Source organism: Chrysoperla carnea, chromosome X (genome assembly GCF_905475395.1).
Source record: "Chrysoperla carnea chromosome X, inChrCarn1.1, whole genome shotgun sequence".
Classification (NCBI taxonomy): domain Eukaryota; kingdom Metazoa; phylum Arthropoda; class Insecta; order Neuroptera; family Chrysopidae; genus Chrysoperla; species Chrysoperla carnea.
In genome coordinates, this window is record NC_058342.1 from 16,030,250 (window position 1) to 16,047,664 (window position 17,415).

At 29.9% G+C, this 17,415-nt stretch overlaps 1 protein-coding gene across 4 annotated transcripts in view; it reads right to left on the reverse strand.

Moving 5' to 3' along the window:
* Nucleotides 1–13,550, reverse strand: part of LOC123302324 (histone deacetylase 6) — a 53,552-nt gene extending 40,002 nt beyond the window's left edge. For 3 of the 4 annotated variants that reach the window (XM_044885208.1, XM_044885206.1, XM_044885205.1), the window contains exons 1-2: nt 13,425–13,550; nt 13,300–13,345 (exon numbers count right to left, since the gene is read on the reverse strand). The gene's annotated coding sequence lies outside the window, so the exon portion shown is untranslated. Of the gene's footprint in view, nt 1–3,280; nt 3,316–13,299; nt 13,346–13,424 lie in introns of those variants that run through there. The other variant, XM_044885207.1, reaches the window with a different exon arrangement.
* Nucleotides 13,551–17,415: the final 3,865 nt, after the last annotated feature.

Below are 17,415 nucleotides of genomic sequence, written 5' to 3' on the forward strand. Positions count from 1 at the left end.
TAAATAAAATCATTTTTGACCAAAAGTTTTGAATAAAAGGGCGCCCATACGATGAAAGAGGGGCAGGAATAGTGGAAAAATAAATTTTAGACACCCAAATTTTGTCCTAAATTGCGCCCTCACGGGTAAATAGTGATGTTAACGAAAAAATTTGAAAAAAACAAATTGTTAATTTTTTTATAAGGAATAACTTTTAGATATAAACTATTGTTCAAATTCGGTATACAAAATCGACACTTTTTCATTTGATTAAAAGAGCAAAAAATGTTCCTTATTTTTTTTTTAAGGAACATTTTTTTATATTTACTCTAACTGTTTACAAGATGGGTCCTACGGACTCAAGATCCAATGTTGCTCATTTACGAACTCGACTTAATTTTTTACGCCCTGAGCACGCTATAAAAATTTGAGCTTGATATCTCTTTAATTTTTTGAGTTAACGTGATGGGAGACGGACAGACTCGCGGACAGCCAAAAATAGATTAATTAGGTGATTTAATGAACACCTATCCCAAATTTTGTTCGTAACATCAATATTTTTAAGCGTTACAAACTTGGGACTAAACATAGTATACCTAGATATATTTAATATAGACATGGTATACAAATTTTATGCAACCGACGAGAAATGTACAAAAAAGTAAAAAATAATTTTAATCAATAATGTATATGTCAGCAATAACGTTTTGAAATCGACGCTAACCATATTTTTAGCTAGAAATTGATTCATTCCCGCCAACTTCACAACTATGGAGGGTAGATATAAAGAGAAAGATCTCTGTATATAAAAAGTGTCCATCGAAAAGCAGCAAATAAGGGTGGCGCTGCTGTAGCAAAAGTGTAAGTTTTAAAGGAAGTGCTCAAAGCAATAAGCGTAAGATAAAGATCTAAACAAGTTGTTCGAGAAGGATAGAGCGCCATTCTGGTCAATTTTGTAACTGTTATTTGCTTGTTGTTTTTAGATGGACACTTTTGTACTTTAACTCCTATTTAAGATAGTTCTCCTTATCTCTACCCTCCATATTCACAACGTAATTGCTCACAAAGATATTTTTGATTGGAGTCGCTACTAAAATTATTTTTGACTTTTTTGTACATTTTTCGGCTGTTCTACTTTTTTCAAAAAAAGTTTTATTTTATACTTTTTAGTGAGTTTTTGTAATACACAGCTCAACATTAAAATCTGTGAGTGAACAATAAATTATCCCAATTTTCCCACCCTTAGGCTAGGAATTTTTTTTAAAATTTATATGGAACCAACTTCGAGGTATAAAAAATAATTATCAAAATCGGACTACTCTGTAAAAACTTATCCGTGATCATACATAAATTTTTTTAAAAATATACACGCGTCGATTTGAAAATCTCCCCCGTTCTGCTTTTTCGTTGGTTAATGATTACGATAAAAAAATTGATAATTAAATAAGGTATCTTTTTTCAAATTGACATATGCTTGAAATTCGAGAAATAAATTTAATCGACGAAAATCTTTCAAACAAAAAATGTCAGTTTCTAAGACACGCATTTTATGCCGACATCAAATTCGATCTAAGTTTTCAGATTCAATTAAAAACTCCCTCTGATTCGTAACTGACAAACATTAGATGAACGTTTTAAATAAGAAAGTTATTCCTTAAAAAAATGCAAATATTTTTTTTTTGAAACATTTTTTTGTAAACCGAATAGTTTAGACAGTAATTGATAGCAACAATTTAGCTTTTGTGCGTTTGTTCATTTAATTTGAACAAACATCGTCCTTATAGAAAAACAAACCACTTTTATTGGAAAATTTTTTTTGGAGAGTGCCTAGATTTCCCAGAAACAATTATACAAAATAAGAATTTTGATACAAAAAAACAGAATTTTAGGTAAAACTGTTCAGTCCGTTTTAACTATTGTCCGACCGAAGGTCGATTTTTGGTCGAATCCGATTAATCGACTATCGCCACAACCTTCGAAGCCGAAACCGAACTGAAGTCGAAGGTTTAAAAACATGATTTTAAAACCTTAAAGTATTAAAATTGATCTCTAGAAATTGATCTAGAAGTCAATCTTAAAATGATTAAAAAAATTACCTTGAAATTTATTTCAAAATAATAACATTTATAATAACAAGGAACCTTCGACTTCAGCCGAAATTCAGGCCGAAGCCGAAGGTGATTTTTTGATGGAAGGTGGCCGAAGCAGAAGGTTCGGTTGGACACTTGGAGCTGTACGGTTTGCAGAAAAATGTTTCGATCAAAAAATGTTACTTTTTCAATAAATAACAACTTTCTAATTTAAAGTGTTAATCTATCGATTAAAAGTTGTAGAGTAGAGTGAGCTTTTCATTGAGATCAAGTTTAATGTCTGCATAAGATGTGCGCCTAAACGTTTCAAACATTTTTTGCTTGAAGCATTTTTATCGAAAAAATTTATTTTTCGAATTTCAAGTACATGTCAACTTAAAAAAAGACACCTTTTATAATGCGTCTTTTATAAAACACGGCACAAACATGTATAAACATGTCAGCTAGCCATTTTGAAAGCGTATTGAATATTTATTTCATCTCACTATTTACTTTCAAATAAACATAAAAGAATTCACCAAAAAAGGTGAAGCGAAATTAAGGTCTTACCAATACCCCTCCTTTCGAATTGAAATGACAAAAAATTCCCAATTTTTAGAATATATTGGATTAAAGCATCTTCAAATTCACTTCTTTACTATTAAAATGAACTCTGTTATTTCAAAAGAATCAAGGCCAACAAAGTTTTAAATGGCTGCAATTATACTTTTAACAAAACAAAAAATGTTGTGTTTTTATTATTGTGGAAAATAATTTCAACTAACTTTTAATTCCAATGAATTTTCATCATGAAATACTAAATTGAATGAAATAAAAATCGTTTTCGATTCAATTTTACAGTACATAAAATTTCATAAATGATTAAGTTTTTGAAATTAATTTTCTACCATATTTGAAGAAACTAACTATTTTCATTAAAATTTTTATTACAAAAAAACAACGGATTACCTAAATGTTTTTTTTATCCTTTCTGGTTTAAATATTTTTAATGTATTTAAAATTTTACTATTTATAATTATAATAATAATTTTCTTACGAGAATAATTTCAATTTTTCAACATGGCGTACAAAGCGTCTATGGCGTACATAAACGAAAAATTAAAATTTTTATCATAAATTATATAACCTCTACATTTAATTAATTTTAACATAATTTAAAGGTTACATAATTTCAATAATCAGTGAAATAATTTTTAAATCAACTTGCATACCTCTTATTTCCAAATTAAAACAAATAAATATTTGCTGAATAATAATTGCTTCAGGTATGTTAGAGAACAAAACTGAGAATGATTATTTTGTTTTCAAAACCTTTGTAAAAAATCATCGATTAATGTAAAAAGGATGATCGTTACGCAATCTTGTGATTAAAATTTTAATTAATTACCATACGTTAACGTTAAATCATGGACACAAACCTACTGCGCAGTCTCACGGAGTAAAATTTAAACACTAACACAATACGCAATCTCCAAACTAAGACAGGGTTCGATCGTATATTCGTATTGGTCATTTAAAATTCCGTAACTTTTGCATCATGAAATCAAAAATTACATTTGAGGATATCATAATTTAAAATTTTCAAATAATTTTTGATTCGTCTACTTTTTTTTTTTTTTATTGAAATGCTTTAAAAGGGTTTTGAAAATTTTTTTAAATATATTAAATAAATTTTTTTTCAAATTTACGTTTTGTGTTTAATTATTTAGTAAATAATTAACTCCAGGTGACCAGGACCGTCTGGTTGTACACCCCATGATAATTCTAAATTATTATAAAATGCATCCAAAATAATTATTCGAGGTATTTCGACGTCATTGATCACGAATCTAATATCTAAAATACTCAACGGTGTGTTTGGAAATCAGGATACCTTGGTTGCAGAGCTCATCTCCAGGATTTTTCACAAAATTGCCCATGAAATGCATTCAAAATCGGTACTAGGAGGATTTTCAAGGTCACTGATCACGAATCTGATATATAAAATACTCATGGATGTATTTGGAGTCCAGGGTACCTTGGTTGAGGAGCTCATCTTCAGAATTTTTCACAAAACTGCTCATGAAATGCATTCAAAATCAGTACTAGGAGGATTTTCGAGGTGACTGATCACGAATCTGATAACTAAAATACTCATGGGTGTATCTGGAGTAAAGGGCACCTTGGTTGCGGAGCTCATCTCCAGGATTTTTCACAAAATTCCTCACGAAATGCATTCAAAATCAATACTCGGAGAATTTTCGAGGTCATTGATCTTGAATATGATATCTAAAATACTCTTCAGTGTGCCTGCGAGGATCAGGGTACTTGGGTTGCAGCTATCTTCGAAAACTCCCGAATACCGTGACAAATCTTAAGAAAAATCCTAGAAGTCAGCTCTGAAACCAGGTTACCCTGGTGTCTACTCTGTTACTAACTACTCTGATGCGAACAAAAATCAAGGACATTTTCCAAAATAAAATTTAAAAAAAAACGGACATTTCCAGGTTTTCAACGAACGCTATGCTCCGTATATTTTACAGTATTTTCCGGCTGTTTGGAACTATGTAGTAATATTTTGTAAAAAAAATATCAACCCCGAGCCTACTAAAATAAATCGTCAAACCGTATCGTGCTAAGATAAACGAAAACTTTTATCATAATTTATATAAACTTCACACTAAATTAATTTTTACAAAATTCAAAATTTACATAATTTAATCTATCCAATCAACTTCTTGTTTGAGCGGTAAATACCCCTTCGTCTCCTGGTGAAAGTAACGAAGTTTGGTTGCGATGGGTGGTTGTGGGTGGCAAAAATGTGAAAAATTTATATCTGTCCTTTTCTTACTCATGTGAACTTTCGGAAATTTTCAGAACAAATTACTGGAATGATCTAGAAAGTTACAAAATGTATGTAACGGTCGAAACAAAAATCGATTCGAAACGAAATTTTCTAGAAAATTATAGAAATTATCTAGAAAGTTTTTTTAAACCGACAACTATAATCATGATCAACTTTAAACTGAACGCCGAGAGCTGCAAGTGCCATCTCTCGACGACCAGTAGAACTATCAAGCCAGAATCGGACACGAACTCTCAGGACCTTCTTCCGAAATTTAAATCTTTTAATTTCAACCAAGTTTAGTGTTTTTTCAACGGTTTTATTGTTAAAATTAAGTTATTTATTTTAAAATATTCTGTCTGGATATAAATTTTATTAAATAAACTATTTTCTAACAAGAAAAAGAACAATAGAAGGTAATAGAATAGAATGAAGCTCTTCTCTCGAACTTTCTTTTAACCAGAAGCATCTAGAAAAACCTCGGGGTATAAAAGAAGGCTCTCTCGTCGACTTGAGTCAGTCTTTCTTGGTAAACCACAGCATATTAATCAAATGAGATTTTTGAAAATGTTTCTAACTTTGAAAGTGGTATACAACTAAATATTCTAGAGTGTTCTGGTACTAGAAATTTCGATATTTGACGATATATAAACCAAAATCCAGTGACTTTCAGTCAGTTTGATCGTGTTTACAGCCGAGAGAAGATTAATTGAAATTAAGAGTAAACAGTAATGAAACAAATTCAAGTAATTTTGACAAGTGAAAAAGAACGAACTATTTGAATATTCTAAAGTGTTCTGGTACTAGAAAGAGGTTTTCTATTTTAACCTATTATTTTAATTCTTTAATTAGTTAATTAATTTTATATACTCTAAATACACCGTATGTTTAATGATCCAATAAGTCTCTCAATATCTAAAATAGAAATCGATAATATTTACGTTAAAAAATCGATCCTTAAATATTATTTGTACCATTAAACATGCGGTGTATTTTAACCCGAGCAACGTCGGGTTTGGCTGCTAGTTCAACATAAAAATTTATAAGAAAAAAAATACAAATGAGATTTCAATATTTAGTCAAATAACTTTTAAAACAGTGGTCCATAAAAAAAAAAAAAACTTACGTTGAAAAAGGATTGAAAAAATTAAACATCTCTATATATTATAAATGACAAAGTAAGGATGTTTGTTTGTTTGTTTGTTACGCTTTCACGCTAAGACTAGCGAATGGTTTTTAATGAAACTGTACAGCAATATAGCAGATATATCAGAGTAACACATGAACTATAATTTATAAAGATATATTAATAAAAAAATAAAAAAAATTTAAAAATTAATTTAATTTGATATTACCATTAATTACAGATTTCTGTAAAAGTAGTCATTTGACATTATCATAAATTACAAATTTCTTTAAAAATAATCAATATAAAATGTTTCACGGCCATCTTCTCTGATATACTCAATAAATAATTACTATTATACATTTAAAAAAATAGAAAAGCATACATATATTTTACCTGTGTAAAACAATCCTTACCATTATTTCGAGTGTTATAGAAAGGAGATAAGCGAGATCAATCTTTATCAATCTTTACACTTAAACCCAGCGAAGCGGGTGGGTATCACTCTAGTTCTGAATATTTCAGAAACATTACACTATTTGATTAACACATTACAAATAATTTTTACTTAAGAATTAAAATAAAATTTACGAGAATGATTTCGACATTTAGATTCATTTGCCTGAAGAAAAAAGAAAAATTGTTTAGTTACCACGCCATTTAAATTTCTAGAATTTTTATAACATGTATATGAAATATATCAAGGTATACTAAGTTTAGTCTCAAATTTGTAACGCTTAAAAATATTGATGCTATGAACAAAATTATGGTATATTCATAGAATCACCTGATTAGTACATTTCCGGTTGCCTGTCCGTCTGTCTGTCAACTCGATAACTCAAAAACGAAAAGAGATAACAAGCTGAAATTTTTATAGCTTACTCAGGACGTAAAAAGTGAGGTCGAGTTCGTAAATGAGCAATATAGGTCAATTGGTTCTTAGGTTTGTAGGACCCATCTTGTAAACCGTTAGAGATAGAACAAATGTTTAAATGTAAAAAATGTTCCTTAAAGTTGTAAAGAAATATACAACAAATTGTTTAAAACATTTTTTTTTAAACATCACTGTTTATCCACGACGGCGCTAATTAGGTGCAAATTTTATAGTATGTATTATATGGGAATATCAGTTATGTGTGTGTGGCTATTGAAAAGTGGATATCTTTTTTTATTCTCGTGAGGTTAAAAAACAAACGATTGCGTCATCAAAACTGCCTATACATGGTATTTCAACAATTAACTCAGTCAATTGTTTATTTTCACTTGTTTTATTTAAAATTCATTCGTTGGCTGGAAAAAGTAATCATCGAATATTGTAAAATTGATAATTAAATCTACGCAATCTTTTGAATAAATATTTAGCTGCTATTAAACATCATATACGTTAGAGTTAAATGACGCAAATTAAATAATTTAACAACAAACTCAATACACAGTCAGAAATTCTTTATTTTTCCGTAATTTTTCGCACGCTCTCTTAACAATTAACAATGAAGCACTTAAAATGCAAATAGGCCAAAAAAATTTTTCGGGATGTTGTTGAGTAAGCTTTACACTAAAAATGAAAATTTTATACATATTAAAAATTTGATTTTTTCTTAAGAGTTTTTGAAGAATTATTTTTTTTAAATTTTGACACCAATTGTATGATAAAATTTTTTCCGAAGCAATTCGGTGAATATTATTCATTGATTGCGATTTAAATGTACGTCGAAAAAGGTGAAGATCTCACGTCAAAAAAGTGTGTTTTAACGCCAGATAAAAAGAGGGAACAGTTCTTATATAATATACACAGAAAAATATTATATTGAACATCTATTTATGAAAAAAACTGCAATAATGGTTATTTAACAGCATTAAAATTTTGAACATCATTTTAATATTATAATAAGTTGGTAAAATTGTTTAGATTTGTAGTTTACCCGCCAAATTAAATGTCAAGTTAACAAGTTTTTTTGGTTATAAATTAAAATTGATATTCATATATTTTATTAAATAAGTGTATATATTAAATAATGGCAATTATGGATAATTTAAAAAAACCCTAAAAAAACTATTTATCTACGATACTCATGCTAGCTCGATACCGTTAAAATTATGATTAACATCAAATCATAAAGTGAACTCAAGGCCAAAAAACCCTTCAGACCCGTCCTGACTCGACCCCATTAAATGCATGTCCAACCTATTGATCACAGAGTGAATTCAATCACAGGGTGAACACAAAGGCCAAAAACCCGCAGATTCATAATAACTCTACCCCATTATAGGCATGCCCAAACCCGTAGATCACAGGGCGAACGCAAAGGCAAAAAATTTAGTTGTATGCTATAATGTTAAAAAAAAAATAATATTTATCGTTTTTAATTCTATTTTGTACAAGCTTGTGTTGTCTTTTTATACTCAATTTATGCGTCTTTTTTATCTATCTTGGAGTTAAATGAATAAATCTGGCGTGAAAATCACCTATTTACAAAAATTAATATCTGGCTTTAATTAACATAATATTTTTATGTGTACTTGTATATACACTTTATTTATTTGATTAAAAAGAAAATGGTTTAAACAATATCCTATCGGGTTATCCACTGGAAACCTGCACTTTTACGTGCAGGAGTATGCTAACGGGATCTTGCAAAAATTTTCTATCCGAAAATGCAAAAAAACCCGGAAATTCTAGATTTTTATCATTAAAAGGTAAAACAATTGAAAATTTTCATTTGTAATGCAAATCTGAATATTTTCGAGTTATTTCCATTTTTGTTTTGCAATTTTTCGGCTCATAATCAGGTTTCGAAAAAAATCGTTCGCACAACTCAAAAGTACATATAAAAACTTGCAATTTAAAAAAAAAATTAAAGTCGAACGATTTGAGATTTGAGAATTTCAAGAAAAATTTGAGTTTCTCAAAATTGAGGTTAGGTATCGGACTAAAACTACCTACTTTTTTTTATTATAATAAGTTACATATTTTTCCAGAATTTCAACTCAATTCCTTCATTTTTCGGAAAGTTATTAGAGAAAGTTGAAAATGTGAGGTTACTGCGGTTTTCTTGAGATTTTAAGATTATTTTGCTATGTTCATTGTTCAATAGCACACAAGGTCGATGCAGAAATTCTTAACAAACAATTCTTTTATTTTATTCGTCTGAATCCGATCAAGAAAAACAGAGATTTAAGAAAGCGTCACCAAAGAAAACAGTGTAGAAGTATCCTCTTAAAAAAAATTGGCCATTTGCAAAAATTTATCGAATTCATTATCTAAATCCGCTAGATTTATTCAACTATTGTTTAGAATAAACTCTTCAAAATTCTAGTCAGAGATTTTTTAAACTAATTTACGCACTGTCGAAGCAAATTTGATACTTAATTTAAAGAATTCGATAAATTTTTGAAAATGGCCATTTTTTTAAAAATAGGTTTCTTTTGTTGGATAGAATACAGAGAAGTAGTTTTCCGGTTCCGGTTTTTTCTCAACATTGTTTTGTTTGGTGATGTTTTCTTAAATATCTCTATTGATCGGATTGAGACGAATAAAAAAAGAATTTTTTGTTAAGAATTTCTGCATCGACTTTGCGTGCTATCGAACCCTGAACATAGTAAAATAACCTCAAAACAGCAAGAAAACCTATGTAACCTCATATTTTCAACTATCTCTGATAACTTTTCGAAAAATGAAGGAATTTAGTTGAAATTCTGGAAAAAGAACTTATGATCATAAAAAAAGGGTGGTAAATTTTAGCCCGATACATAACCTCAAAATTTCAACAGCTCGTGCAGCCCAGGCAAATCATCGGACTTTCGAATCGTGATACCGATTTTTTTTCAAAACCTGATTATGAGCCATTACAAAAAAAATGCAAAAAACTCGGGAAAATGTATAAATAGTATCAAAGATAATAAATGAGAAATCTCAGATATTTCGAAATAAATTTCGTTTTTTGCCCCAATTTCCTAGATCAATTTTTTCGAATTATATAGTTACGTATTTCGAATACCAAGTAGTCATAATCAGTATGAATTAGCTAATCGTCGTTGTTGGCGGACTGCACGTGCAGCAGTCTGCAATTACGATTAGCTAATTCATACTGATGATGACTACTTGGTAATCGAAATTCGTATTTATTTAATACAAAAAATTGATCTAGGAAATTGGGGAAAAAATCAAAATTTATTACTGATAAACAACGCTTTAGAGTTAATACTTTTTACCTAATACAAAAGCCTACAATGTCATCGCAACTTTAAAGTAGGTTTGTTGGAATGAAGAATGTTTTGGATACTTATAAAAATCCTACAACCTCAATATCTCACAAATTCATCAAAGAGTGAGTTGGAGCAAGAAGCTGAACTGATTTCCAAACTTTCTCAAATGACTTATCATCTTCTTTTTCTTCTCAGTCGCTTTCTGTCAGGTCGACATTTTCAAAAGAGATCAGTTCAATGAAAGATGTCAGAGTTAACCCGTTTTTTGATCATTCAGAATTGTCGTCCAATTATCCGGATATATGGACAGCACTTTTGATGTTCCTAACTGTCCCTGTCACTACTTTGAAAGCTGACTTTCTCTACTATAAAGTTGATCAAAAACTTTTAGCGTAGCTCAATGAGACAAAATAGACTTAATAATTTAGCGATACTATCCATCGAAAATCAAGGAGCGCGCAAGAATAACTTCAATAAAATAATAAATGAATTTGCTACCGTAAACCCTAGAAAAAAAAAGGTTTTAGTTCTAATAAGTTATTGATAAAAATTTGATAAACATTTTTTTTATTTATATTAAAATATTCTGTCTGGATATAAATTTTACTAAATTAAAGGATTTTCTAACAAGAAAAAGGACAATAGAAGGTAATAGAATAGAATAAAACCCTTCTCTCGAACATTCTTTTAACCAGAAGCCTCTAGAACAACCTCGGTGTATAAAAGGAGGCTGTCTCGGCGACTTGAGTCAGTCTTTCTTGAGAAACCACAGAGACCGGATCTAAAAAGAAACCAAAGCGAGAATAAATGAAAAGCATATTAATCAAATGAAATTTTTGAAAATGTTTCTAACTTTGAAAGTGGTATCAAACTAAATATTCTAGAGTGTTCTGGTACTAGAAATTTCGATATTTGACGATATATAAACCAAAATCCAGTGACTTTCAGTCAGTCTGATCGTGTTTACAGTTGAGAGAAGATTAATTGAAATTAAGAGTAAACAGTAATGAAACAAATTTAAGTGATTTTGACAAGTGAAAAAGAACGAATTATTGAATATTCTAGAATGATAAACCAAAATCGTAATTGTAATATCTAAAAAAGAAATCTATAATATTTACGTTAAAAAATTGATCCTTAAATATTATTTATACCATTATACATGCGATGTATTTTAACCCGAGCAACGCCAGGTTTTGCTGCTAGTATTATTATAACGAGTGACTTTTGGGTGGGCCCCCGAATATGGTTTTACTTCAGGTCCTTTCCTGTTCTAGTTTCGGCCCTGAAAACCTACGTGTATTTCATTTTACAAAACGATCCCTCCAGATATTTCGACTTCGCCTCCTGTATTGGACACTCACTAGCTTAATTAAATATTTGAAAACAAAACTATCTTTTTTTATCTGCCTCGAATATTTTGAATACAATATTAAAGAATTTTGAAGAATTATTTTTACGAGTTAAGAAATTTTTTAAGTAAAAATGCGAATATACTGTTTTTTTTTACAGCATCTACCACTTTATGAAAGAACAGATCTCACAAACCTGATCAAAACCGGAGATTTTTTAATTAAAATTGTTACAGAATATATACTACAATCCAAGATATCGATGAAAAATCAAGTATTCAGAATTCAATTATATTAACTCAGTATTTTTTATCATTTTCTTTATAAGGCACAGAATGGGTCTAGGGGCTAGAGACCCATCTGTGATACCCCTCTTATGTTTATTTATCATTTTCCTTGACGTATAACAAAATCACCCAACTTTTCCAGATTTTTAAAATTTTTTGACATTCCTAAGTCGATTTTCAACTCTCAATCGGATGGCAAAGGAGGAATTGCCTCCAAGATTCTCTTACCAGACAGCACTTTTTTTTCTTATAAAATTTGAAATCATTTTTATTTCACCTAATATCAAAAATTACGAAATGTTTAAGTTTTTACAGGAAAAATTAGAAGTTTTTCTCCGCGATTGCGTTCATTCACTGATCCACCAGTTGGCCAAGCATTTAATGATATCGAGTTAGTACGAGTTGCAGGTTTTTGGGTTAACCCTGAGGGAAAAATCTGAGGAAAGCTCAAAAAATTTGGATAATATTCTATTCACGCTAATCATCTACACCAAATGGAACAATTTGAAAATTGATCCATAGACTGAAACATCATTGATCCATGGACTGATCCATGTCAGATATTACAAATGTTACAAGTAGAAAAAGAAAATTAAAAGGATTCTTAAAATTAAGTCAGTATTCTGATCTAGAAATTTGAAGAAATCGATTTTTTGTGTGCATATTTTAAAAGGTTAGACTCTTAACAATATGTATTTAAACGAATTTTTCAAAATTCGAATTATAAGTTTGAATTGATCACTCTGTACTGCAAGCTTCTCTCTCAAAACAGCTCAGTTAGCAGAAATAACTTTGCAAGACATACGTAGTAGAAGAAGGTCCAATGTATGTATCTGAATATTATAATCCAAGTTATTCTTCCTGAATAGTCTCTCAAATTTTCTTTATAAATCTCTCTATCGTTTGAACCTTGGCTTATAAAAAATTTCAATTTTGAGTGTTAAAAAAATTCGTAAAGATAAAAAAAAGGGGTTAAAATGAATTATTTTTTTTATCCATGTTCAGGCGATCTTTACTAATTAGAAATTTAACAAATTTTTTTTTAATTCAGACCACTACAAGGCCTAGAATCGTGTCATTCAAAATGTCAATAAACACTAGGCTACATAAAAGTTTTTCATTTTCTTATAATCTTATTTTTAAAAGTGCCTATAATTGAGACTTCTAGACCGGAGTACCCCCATAAAATAAGACAATTATAATTTCATATTTCCACAAATAAAAGCTCTGTACAATAAAATACTGAACAAATCTTAAAATAATAAACTTTGTATATTAGTATAATTGGCTAATTCTATGCTTAATAGAGCGTTGTGAAGACATTTTAGAGACAGCTTGTTAAATATATTTCATATAAACGATTTCTTGTAAATCTTTAAGTAATTACACAAAACTCCAGTCAAAGTAAATGTATGATTACTAAAATTTAACTTACGGTTTTAAACAAAATTCTCTGTATACTGCATCAGTGTTAGAGGAGTCTAAAAACGTTTAAATCATCTATTAATTTATTAAATTCATAAATAAGAATAAATAATGTACAAATTTCTGTTTATCTACCTGTGACATTCAAATTATGGCTAATTTTTCGTTAATTTTCGTGACACACAACTATTTTTCACTGGTAACGATATCAATTCTAAAAATTTTACATGCTCGAATTAATGATTTTTGTATTTTTTTAAAGATTTGTTGATATTAAATTCATGAAAATTTTATTAATTATCACACATGTTTGTTGTTTTAAATTTATTACAAAATATCTAAGGTCGATTCTGTCTGTTATGGTAATAACAACTAGTTGCTACCGACGTACGTACTGCTTGGTACTTATCTGTCATTCATTTTTTTATTAAAAAAAACAACATAACGTCATGCTTGTATGAAAGGTACCGGCAAAAAACATAGAATGTGCGTTGAGACTACAGACTTATATAAATAAACTAGACTGGCAATGCTATACTGAAAAAATTATTTTGGGTATCAGAAAATCAAATAGGCGAAATATTTTTTTATAGGTACAAGCATGGAGGTTAGAGAAAAGGAGAACAATCGCAACGCGCTAAGGCATTAGCGCGTCTGTCCCTGAAAATTTGTAGAATTTATAGTTCATTTTTCAGCCACCAGCCGCGCTGTCGTCGGTAAGTAGTATCTGCGAAATTAGCTGTTTATGAGTACAAGTAGATGAAATTAGTACCATTCAAATTTATAATAGTAGAATAGATAATTTATAATTTATTCATTAGTAAATAATAATAATAATTTCATTATTTGTTTTTTTTCCTTTGAATGATATTATATACACGTATATTAAACGTAGATAGATCATTTGAAATTAGCGCACAACAGCCCACTTTTAATGACATTTTAATGAGACAACTTAGCGATCCCAGCGCCTCACTTATTTTGTCCCTATTTTGGGGACAATATTTTCTATAGCGATCGTTCTCCTTCTTTATAACCTCCATTGGTACAAGACTAGCATATATTTTTATACCATGTATATATGAAATATATATAGTATATTAAGTTTAGTCCCAAGTTTGTAACGCTTAAAAATATTGATGCTACGAACAAAATTTTGGCATAGGTGTTCATAAAATCACTTAATTAGTCCATTTCCGGTTGTCTGTCTGTCTTTTATCTGTCCGTCGTCTGTCCGTTTGTCATCACGATTACTCAAAAACAAAAAGAGATATCAAGCTGAAATTTTTATAGCGCCTATAAAGTGAGGTCAAGTTTGTAAATGAGGAACATAGGTCAATTGGGTCTTGAGACCGTAGGACCATCTTGTAAACCGTTAGAGATAGAACAAAAGTTTAAATATAAAAATTGTTCCGTATACAACTTTTAAAAACGTATACAACTTTGGTTGAGACCATTTTTTTCGTAAACATCACTGCTTATCTGTTGGGGTGCAAATTAGGACAAAACTTTGATGTCTGTTTTCTCCAAAAACATAAAAGATGGGGAGTTGAAAATTTGTAAGTAGCTTTCACTAGTTGGTTTTTCAAACTGTCTCATTTATTAAAAACAAGTGAAAACAAACAATTGACTGAGTTAATTTTTGAAATACCATGTATAGACAGTGTTGATGACGCAATCGTTTGTTTTTTGACGACACGTAAGTAAAGAAAGATATCCGTAGGACCCATCTTGTAAACCGTTAGAGATAGAACAAAAGTTTAAATGTAAAAAATGTTCCTTATAACAAATAAACAACTTTTGTTTGAAACATTTTTTTCGTAAACATCACTGTTTACCAGTGAGAGCGCAAATTGTATACTATGTATTATATGGGAATATCAGTTATATATGTGTGACATTTATGAATGTGTGATGTGACAGAATAATCTACACTGTCTATACATAGTATTTCAACAGTTAACTCAGTCAATTGTTTTTTTCACTTATTTGAACTTATTTTTAACAAGTTAAAATTAAAGTGTGTGCAGTCCTTAGGTAGTCTATAAGTCTAACAACACTGTGGAACGATGTAATTGAGAGAACTTCTATGGAAATATTTTTTTTAAAAACTCTTAGAAAGTCTTCTTACTTCGGAATAAGACTTCATGAAAGTCCTATTTTTGAAAAACTTGTAGAGGGTAACAGCAATTTGTACTATTATTATTACGTGTTCGTAATTACTTTATTAATTAAAATACAAATGGAAATCACTTTTAAAAATATTTATTATTGTTTAATAAAAATACAAAAATTAAAGTTGACTGTTTTGTTTAATATGAGCGTACACTACTAATCATATGATGAGTATGTTGTAATATTTTGTTGGTCATTCTGTGTGTATAAGTACTTTCCGAGAGTTATTCGCATAGACAAACCCTTATAAATAGTGCAATATGAATAAAATTATTGGAAATCACCGTACGCTAGCGACACTATTAAAGGTTACACGAATTCAAAATTTTTTCAAAAATGTTATTTCAAAAAAATTTGATGGTGTAACTAAGGTTTGAACCAGCTATCTGCAAAATAAGAAGTTGATGTTATAGCAGCTTGGCGTAAGCTATTCGTTGTGTGCGTACTCATGTTAGGGACAATAAAATCGATGCCAGCTCTTCCAGTGAAAAATTTTGGCGATAAAGGACGCTGTTATGACTAATTTGCAATTCTTTACATGTTAATGTTATAGAAAATGTCAAATTAAAATTATTGAAAAACACTAATTAATTAAACTTAATGCATTAAAAATTGTGAAAATAAGAAATCAAATTGCACAAATATTATTTTTCAAATGTAAATTATCATAATTATTTATTTAAATTTGTGAGACAATAATATTAAATTTTCAATGTAAGTCATAATTGCAATCCGTTCAATTATATATGCATCCATACAATTCTATAATTAAAGTAGTGTATCGTTACCATGGAAACGCCTCCAATAAAACTCACGCACGGTGCAAATACGTGGACAGTCAAAAAAGATGATCTTATTAACTCAAAAATAGTTCGTGTAACCCTCAAAAGATACACTAGTTTCTCATTTCCAATCCATTAATATCATGGAAGTTAGAGAGAAGGAGAACGATCGCTACGCGCTAAAGCATTAGCGCGTCTGTCCCTGAAAATTTGTAGAATTTATAGTTCATTTTTGAGCCACCAGCCACCTGCTTTGGTTGCAAACGAAGTATTTCGCTAGAAGCTAGTTACATCTACTTGAAACGTTTACTTTCTAAGGACCATTTGACACTACATATTCTTTGATTCTAAAGGTCAGATCACACTAAAAAGTTAGAAAAAGTGTTAAAAAATCTTATATATTCTGAAATTTCAGACTTTCTGAAAGAGTTTTCAAAGTTAATAATAGTAATTGAGAATATTAATAAAGAAAATGGAATAAGGATAAAAAAGATAAAACAAAAAATTTTCGACAACGTGTTTTTATTTTTCCATTAAGCTGTTTGTATGATTCTACTCGTGTGTTTAAACACTACAAAGCCTTGCAGTTACTTCCAGATATTCAACACTTTGGGTCCGTTGGAATTTCAGTGTTAAACATTTTCAATTCAAGTGGGAGCAATGAGAGATTAAGGGATCTATGCGGGGGTTTTAAGGGATCTACATGACGGTTTTTCAAGTAGAAATTTTTGCCATGCTGAGATGTTAGTGGCATGGAAAGTTGCAGTGAGGTACATATCATCATTTTCTCAGAGAGAGGAGCCAGTGAAGCTTCAAGATTCCAATGGAGGATAGCTTATGAATACTTCGACGGACTGTTAAAAAGTACGAGGCAGCGGACTCGTTGGCACGAGAAGGGTTGATTCAAATGCTCCTCATTAACTCATTAAGCCTATTATTCCCATAACAAGATGCTCCGCAATTTACCGAATCAAGGAGTGACTACGACTTTCCCATTCAATTTACTGGGATTTTGCACAGAGCCGACAGATCAAACTGAGCATAACTACAGCTAGATCATTTGATTGTGTTCGGTTAAAACTCCTTACAATACAGTTGAGAAGGGTGGTGGGTAAGGCTTGTCGAATAAACTACCACCTTCATAACTTGGTGATGTCGAATAATCCCAC